Source organism: Triticum urartu, chromosome 6 (assembly GCF_003073215.2).
Source record: "Triticum urartu cultivar G1812 chromosome 6, Tu2.1, whole genome shotgun sequence".
NCBI classification, from domain to species: domain Eukaryota; kingdom Viridiplantae; phylum Streptophyta; class Magnoliopsida; order Poales; family Poaceae; genus Triticum; species Triticum urartu.
In genome coordinates this window covers 314,835,983-314,844,832 of record NC_053027.1, presented here as the reverse complement: position 1 = coordinate 314,844,832, position 8,850 = coordinate 314,835,983, and the positions used below count along the sequence as shown (strand labels likewise).

Genomic DNA, 8,850 nt, shown 5'->3' with positions numbered 1-8,850 from the left:
CACCCAAGTACTCTTGGCGCGGTGTGGTCAACATGGTCAAGGAACGGCTTCCGTCGGACATGGACTGTACGTGGAGAGGCTGACAGCTGGGTCCACGGCTGCAGCAAGGAAGTGCCTCCTTATTACGCGCAAAATAATTATTCCTCCACCTGACAGCCGGACGGGCCACCGTATTTTGTGAAAAAAACGTTTCCCCTGACTGCTGGGACCCACTAGCTACAGCTTCGCACGCAAGGAATTGCATCCGGGCAAAAAAACGATTCGCCCCCCTGACTGCTGGGACCCACCAGCTACATCTTCGCACGCAAGGAAGTGCCTGACAATCGGGACCCACCTCATCGAAGTGTACGTAGCGTTGTCATTCTGGTCACGAACGTGTACGTACATACTGGTCGATGTAGAGGCGCGCACGTGTCGTAGTAGAGGTGCGCACGTAGCATGTACACGTACGGACAGTGGCCAGTGTGCAAGAAAGAAAATACGGCCATGTATGTACCTATGGGAGGGTCTTAAACGCCTACTCACGCATACGTACGGCCAGGGCTTGTGTACATGGCTGGGTCGGAATGGAGAAACAACGTCGTCGTCGTGTTCATGGGGAGCCAACTGGCTGGGTCAGAACAGAATGCGTCATCATGTTCATCGGGAGGGCTTGGACGGAACAGCCGATGGAAATGAGGCCTGGTGTACCGACGAACGGAGGAAATGGCCTTGTGTTCGACCGGCCATGTTCGAAACGGGCTCCTGTTCATCGGGAGGGGTCTGGCGTACCACAAAACAGAGGAAATGGACCTCCTACGGTCGAAACGGGGGTCCTGTTGATCGGGAGGGGTGTGGCGTACCACAAAATGGAGGGAACAGACTTGTGTTGCAGCACTACGGTCGAAACGGGGGTCCTGTTCATCGGGAGGGGTGTGGCGTACCGCAAAACGGGACACCATGGAATACTGTTCATCTCCACCGTCGACCCCCTCCAGCCTCCACGGGCTACTGTTCATCCACCGTCGACCTCCTCCAGCCTCCACCTTTGACTGTTCATCCACGGGCTCCTATTCATCCAGCCTCCACCGCGCGCTACTCCACCAACTGCTATTCAATCAGCCCTCTCCATGGGCTCCTGTTCAACCACCCCTCCACGGGCTACTGTTCATCCAGTCCTCCTCGGGGTGGTCCTGTTCATCCAGCCCTCCACGGGGTCCTGTTCATCCAAACCCAACCGCCTCGATCGATCAGGGTCATGTTCATCTAGAGGCAACACCACGGGGTCCTGTTCATCCACCCCACCGGGAACTGTTCTTCCAAACCCCCCAGCAACGCTCATTGTTCATCCAGAGGCAGCATCGATCGGCTTCAATTAGCAGCAGTAGGGAACAAATCGCTCGATCGGGTTCAGTTAACAACCATCGATCGATCGCTCGAGTTCAGTAACGCGTAGCCTGCGATGCAATCACTCGGGTTCAGTTAGAGCCCAACGCCTCGCTCGGGTTTAGTTAGAGCCCAACGCCTCGCACCCACGCGCATGCGTGTACGAGAGAAACGCGCATCGCTCGGCCCCGACCACCTACCGTAACTGGGAACACCCCGATATTTTGCTCGCCCTCGCTTCTACCATGGTTTTTTTCATCATGGACGGCCCAAAGAATGTCATGTAGCTGTGTCTCCGGCCCGCCCAGGACGAAAAGCCCATTTTCTGTCATGATTTTTGTCATAGAAGTAGGAGCCCACCACATCTATGATGATACCAGGTTCTGTCACAATTATCGTCATAGAAGTGTCATAAGTATGATAGAATTTTTTTTGTTCGGCCCAAAATGTCACGGATGTGTCTTTTTTTTAGTGCACGTACTGAAATAGCTAGTTCAACTATATATACTAGCTAATTTTAAGTATGTTGTGCAATTCCACTACATCTATAGTCAGATGAACTGAACAAAATAGCCCCTAAATACTACTACTATGGAGGGGCTTTGTACTACTTTTGGCAGCCTCTCCTCTGCCAACCTCACAAAATAAGAGGCAGAGGAGGAGGAGCCTACCGATGAGCTGGACAACTACAATATGATGCCTTCCGCTGCTGCAGCTTCAGTGACGCTCACTTCCAACGCCCTCTGCCACTCCAGACGACCCCTCTCGAAGCGGTGGCTCTCCTTGTACATCTCCTGATTCCTCGCCTCTAAGGCGCCGCGTGCCACAGCCACGGCAGCGGTAAGGCTCTTTGCGTGCTCGACGAGGCGCTCCTCCTACTCCCACAGGAACTCGATGTAGCACGCAAGGTCGCTGACGCATGTGCAGGCCTCCGCCTCCGCCTCCCGCCTTTAGGCGGTGGTGGCGGAGCGGGTGATGCCTCGACGGTCGACGGTGGGCTGGCAACCACGGAGGCCGGCGATGGGGAGGAGGCCACGACCAGCACCTCCCGCCTTCGGGCCATGGTGGTGGAGCGGGTGATGGCCGGCAGTGGGGTGGCGTCCATGACAGCCACCTCCCGCCTTTGGGCTGCGGCGGTGGAGCGGGCGATGGTCCTGGCTTTCAACGGTGGTGTGGCGCCAACGGTGGTGTGGCGCCAACGGCAGCCGGCAACAGCTGCCGACGGGTAGCGGTGGTGGAGCATGTGGTGAGTGTTTCGCGCACACCCAATAGGGATGCCACACGCACTACACTACGACAGGTACTGCGCCACCGCCGTGGTGTAGCCTCCCAGCTGGAGCTGTCCTCTGATGACGGCGGAGTGGCTGAGCGACGATGACGGACCGGTGCCATTGGCGATTGTGGGAGAAGCAGACGAGATAAGCTACAGGGAGGAAGGGAAAAAATGCGACCATGACTTGCCGGCTGTGAGGGTTTATATGGCAGGCCGGTAAGTATTGGGATATTGGGGGATTTCACCGAGTCAGGCGGGAAGCTTGCGCAGGAACCTGTGAGGTTGCGTAGGAATGGGCTCACCGACGATTCATTGGCGCCTCTTCGAGCCACCGTTTGGCCAAAAGAACGCCCCCCGCGCGCTGCGCAAGCTTGCGTTGTTAGCCATCTGCGGCAGCGGGGTGACAAGACGTGCGAGAGGAGGATGAAAGGCCACGTACACATATGGTTAATACAAAAAAAAATTTGCGGTTTAATTACCTACGATACCCCTGTCCTTGTTTATAAGTAGGATTTAACTAATAAAATATGAATGCATGTCGCCAAAGATTACATAGTTGGACTCGTATTTGAACATAGTTTCCATATTTTTTATAACATGCATTAATGTTTTGTTGGTTAAATTTAAGGGCAAAGTATGGCACAGAATATAAAGGGGACTATAGACCAAGATGGAGGTAGTAGGACAAGGCCTCTCTCTACGCAGTGACACAACTTTTGATCGGCTTGTAGGCGACCATCTCCTACGTGTTCAATGGCTCTATGTGTGTGGTTGCTTGCCGTTGTGGCGGCCACGACGCGCTCTGCGCGCGTCCCGCAACGCGCGCTTTGCTCCCGCGTCCCTCTGGGTGCTCTGCCCTCGTCCCTCCAGGCGCGCTGCTAGTGTTTGGGGCCGGCGCACGATCATGCACATTCGTGTGCATGCGGTTGCGCCGGGCATGGCGCGACGATGTAGTTACCTACTGCAAAAATTGCCATGTGGACACGTCGAGAATCCAGGCCGCCCGGCCCCATTTTATTCCTGCGACCATTTACCTTCGTCTCTCATGCACACAACACAATAAGCACACCCACGATGACACATACAGAGAGGACATCCAGCGGTTCCAATGGCGCTCGCAGCGGCCGACGACGACAATGGCGGGTAGTTCACCACGCATCACGTTGTGGACACCCATGTGAGGGGAAGACTCTCTTGGTGGTGTACACGAATGATCCGGTCTCGGTGGAGAGCTCCATCCAAACTATGGAGCAGTTCCGTGCCAAGGACAAGTACCAATTTGTCGGCTTCGACCTCGAGTACACCATCGATCGTGCCGGGCACGATCAGAAGGTTGCCATTGCCCAGTTGTGCATGCAACATGATGTCCTTGTCTACCACTACCACTTGGCCACAAGGCCTTGCGAGCGTTTCTCCAGGTTTGTCAACATCTCTGACTACAGTTTCGCTATGGTGGACAGCACTGATACGTCCATTTTGCCTCATGTTTTCTTACTATTATTTACAATTTTTATCCATAATAATGCTTTTTGGAGTAATTATAATGCCTTTTCGCTCATAATTTGCAATGAACACACCAGGAGGGAGAATTCTGGCAGCTAGAAATCTGGACATGGAAAAGCTAAGTTAGGCCACCTATTCTGCACAACTCCAAATGAGTTGAAACTTCACGGAGATTTTCTATGGATTATTCAAGAAATACTGGAGCCAATAAACACCAGAGGGAGGCCGCCAGGTGGGCACAACCCACCTGGGCACGCCAGGCCCCCCAGGCGCGCCCTGGTGGGGTGTGGCCAGCTCGGCCCACCTCCGGTGCCCATCTTCTGGTATATAAGTCATTTTGACCTAGAAAAAAATAAGAGGAGAATTTTCGAGACGAAGCGCCGCCGCTTTGGGGCGGAACTTGGGCAGGAGCACTTTTGCCCTTCGGCGGAGCGATTCCGCCGGGGGAACTTTCCTCCCGGACGGGGAAATCACCGTCATCATCATCTCCAGCAACTCTCCCATATTGGGGAGGGCAATCTCCATCAACATCTTCAATAGCACCATCTCCTCTCAAACACAAGTTCATCTCTTGTGTTCAATCTTGTTACCGCAAATATGGATTGGTACTTGTGGGTGACTAGTAGTGTTGATTACATCTTGTAGTTGATTACTATATGGTTTATTTGGTGGAAGATTATATGTTCAGATCCATTATTCTATTTAATACTCCTCTGATCGTGAACACGTTTATCATTTGTGAGTAGTTACTTTTGTTCTTGAGGTCACGGGAGAAATCGTGTTGCAAGTAATCATGTGAACTTGATATGTGGGGTAGACAGAGCAAATCACATGGCTTATTAGCAGCAATTGTCTGTATTATTATTGGTATTCACACACATTTCTGATTACAGACCAGTTTGCCGCGTATCACACACATCTTGTTTAGTTGAACCATTTCCATTGTGTTGCCTAATCACACACAGTTCATCCTAGTTAACTGTATGCCCTATATCGCACACACGCTCATCTGGCTGCCCGTTTCTATTGTTCTGCATCATCGCAAACAGTTCTTCTGGACTAACCATTTGCCGCTCATCGCACATGCAAGTCTAATATGAACCGTGTTTGAGGTCACCGCCATTACAAACGTTTTGCACCTTTTTTGATGTTTTTACACCATTGTTTGCGATTATTGCATCGCACACAGTTTCATCGAAGGGTCACTGATTCTACTGTCACCTATGGACCATCCTACAGTAGTGACTTACAGTCCTCGAAGAAGCGTCTAATCTCAGCAAGGCGGTGCGGGTGAAGCTCCTTGATGTCATTGAAGTGGCGGTACTCGGGGTCGTCGGCCTCGCCCTATTTCAAGAAATGTTCAGAACAAATTTGTCAGACTCGAACAATTCTGAAGAAAACCACTTTCGTCGTCAGACACATACATATAGGAAGCAAAAGAAGAAGAAACTGATCAGGGACCTGGTTGATTATGGCATGAGTCCGATGGCCTTGGCCCTGAGGAAGCATCCGGGGACGATGGGCTCCTGCATGATGACGAGGATGTCAATGGGGTCGGAGTCGTCGCAGAGGGTGCGCGAGATGAAGTCGTAGTTGTGTGGGTAGATGACAGAGGGGTAGAGCACCAGGTCCACCTTGATGAGCCCCGTCTTCTTTTCCAGATCGTACTTCACCTTGCACCCCTAGGGGATCTCGATCACGCAGTTGAAGATTGTGGGCGTGTCGGGGATGATCTCTAGGTCGTGCCATGGGTGCGCCGCCACGGACCGGTGCGTGATCGAGGACAAGATTCGCCCGTTCAGGGCTGGCGTCTTGGTCTTAGGGGTGGCCATGCCATTGTCATTGTTGGATGGCTCCTTGGTGGCGGCGGCGACCATGACTTCTTGTGAGGGAGCCATGGATGAGAGGTGCGAGGGAGTGGGAAGGGGATCGAGGGAGAGGCAGATGCATCTCGCTGCATGCGCCAGATCTCGCCGGACAGGGGTCTTCGATTCCTGCATGAGGTCGCGAGGATCGGGTGCAGGAGGTGCTGGCGGTAAGGGAGGAGTAGAGCGCTAGGGGATTGGGGATTGGGTAGAGAAGTCCTAGAGGCGATAGAGGAGGAAGAAAAGCTCGGAGCGGGAGGGAGGTTCGGGTGCAGCGTGAGGGAAGGAGAGCGCCGTCACTGGTGAAGGGAAGACAGAGAGGGAAGCGACAGAAGGAAGGGAGGAGAGGCGGACGATCTGGATCAGGAAGAGAGAGGGGGGAGGCGGCAGCGATCTGGATCGGGGAGGGAGAGAGGGAGGGCTGGTGGGAGAGGGACGAGAGGCGAGAGGTGAGCGAGAGACGCTGGATCGAGGGACTGAGGGAGAGTATGGACGGCTCAGATCGACTACAAGGGGTGATCCGTGGGCTGCTTCTTGATTGGTTCAAAACATTAGGTATTTATTAAAATTATCTCTTAGTGCTAAAAACAGGAAGTTTTGTGAAGCGACTAGCAAAATTATTTTGCAAATGGCATCACTAAAATTTTAACTTAGTTTAGACCACATTTTATGGATGATCACCAATTTGTATGCTTCTCCGATCCTTCTAGCTATTTTTGTTCATTTAAACAAATTTCCACCGATTCGGCAAGAAGTGGGTCAAATTTGAACTGCAGGTGCCTCATATATTGCTATTTATTTTTTCCAAAAATCATTTCTAGGTACATAAGTATCTATTTGATCAGAGAAACACCAAGATTCAACCACTAGCTAGGAATGGTCATTCCCTCTGTTTTGACCGCATTTTGAAATGGGCATCAAAAAATCAAAAAATTGGAAATCCTTCACATTGTGCCATTATATGTGACCAAGTTACCAGGAAAAATAATTAACTTGTAATATGATAATTATTTTTAAAAAGTGTTCTTAAAAATGAGCTATCATGCGTGAAGATTCATGACTTTCAAGCCAAATGATGAATATATCGGTGCACAAAAGTAGGGGCTCTCTTTTGCACCCTTTTGTTGTGCGCGGACAGTTAGAACCACTCTTGCGGCCACACATAGCGGGGAAGAGGAAGCAAAAGCATAAGAAAACCAAAACAACGCCAAGACCAGAGACACAAAGAGCAAGAGGGCGAGGTGGACTCCCCCGACAAGACCCTTGCCAGGGCGGCCTCCACAACCCCGGCAATAGCCTTGCCGGGGCAACTTGCCCAACGCCAGCAGAGCATGCCACCCTTGAGCCCAAGGGTTCCAACACCATCAACCGCATTGGAACCAAGGCTCGGGAGGCACCTCCATGGTAACATAAAAATCTTTGTAAGGACAGAGAGCCCACAAGACTAGACGATGACCAGAAGACAAGACAATCGCAAGCCCCCTTGCCGAGGATGCCCCTGAGACCCCAAGGATCCTTGCCGAAAACACTCACATGGCCCCAGCAAGACTCTTGCCGAGGGCGATCACAGGACCCCGGCAAGAGCCTTGCCAGGAATATACGTGGGACCGCGACAAGACCTTGCCGCCCCGTCACTGCCCCAGCTCAGCGGCCAACCCACCAACTGAGGCTAGTACCCATGTGGAAGTATGTGGATGCCAATCCAGCTAGTCAAGCACCTGCATGGTGGCATGCAAATCTTCGTGAAGACCCTACCACCACGCCATCTCAGCAGCTTGCCAGCTTACGTGGCTTTGTATGCCTTGTTGTCCTGGACGCGTGTCGGAGCGAGGCGGAATGGGGACAAATGGGACAGACCTCATTGCCATCCCCAATAAAGCAACGGGACACCTATGGAGCGCATTTAATGTGCCTTGTCCCGTAATGCGAAGGGATAAGCTTGTACACTATTTACCTTTCCACCTCCTGTGTGCCACTGTGGCGACCCCTTTTTGACTATAAAATGAGGCCCGAGGCGTACTGGAGAAGGATCCAGATCTTTTGGACTACGCATGCACCGTAGGTAGTTCGAAAGCTCAAGAACACTCCAATATACACCAAAGCAGGACTAGGGCATTACACATCCTTGCGTCCCGAACCTGGGTAAACAATCTTCGTGCTGGCTACTAGATCCTCTCTTTGCACAACCCCACGCCCGCCAACCATAGAAGGGATCCCAGTGATTCCATAGGTGTCGTTTCCACCGACATCTTTGGCGCGCCAGGTAGGGGGCGCAGTTGTGAAAATCTAGTCTAGCAGTTAGTTTAGTAGTTCTCCATTGGCATGGCTACCAAGAAGAATTCGATCATGACAATCGGTTCATCGGGAGCCAAACGACCCGTACTAGTGCGGGCAAGTGGTGGGGCGGTCGCGGACGGAAGCCGAGGTGCGGCCTGCAAACACCCACATCGCTCTGGCAGTGAAAGCCTGGCGAGTGGCATCATTTGTGCGTGAGATGACGGGCCGCACGCTGCCAAATCCAAAGACGGAGCCGGGCCCCCCCGCAGGCAGCGCGGGGCCCTCCAAGGGTGGCGTCGTACCACCCATAGGCGGCGCGGCAACCTCCAAGATGCGCTCTTCCCAGATCATGCGCGATGAGCAGGGTCACCATGCTGGTGACCCCGGGCGCTGCCGTGGGAAGAGTCTTGCTCCTCATTCGCGGGACGTAGAAGGCCAGCATGCATGCCGAGGCGCTGGCAAAAATGGCGCACAGCCGCAAGGCCATGATAGAGCTGCTTCTAATGTGGTTAGAAGTCGGAGCGCGTCACGGTCCACGCAGCTTTCGCCACCACCCACGCCAACGGA

General features: G+C 52.8%; 1 pseudogene; it reads right to left on the bottom strand.

The window, feature by feature from the left end:
* Window positions 1–5,374: 5,374 nt before the first annotated feature.
* LOC125516754 lies at window positions 5,375–6,039 on the bottom strand (annotated as a pseudogene).
* Window positions 6,040–8,850: the final 2,811 nt, after the last annotated feature.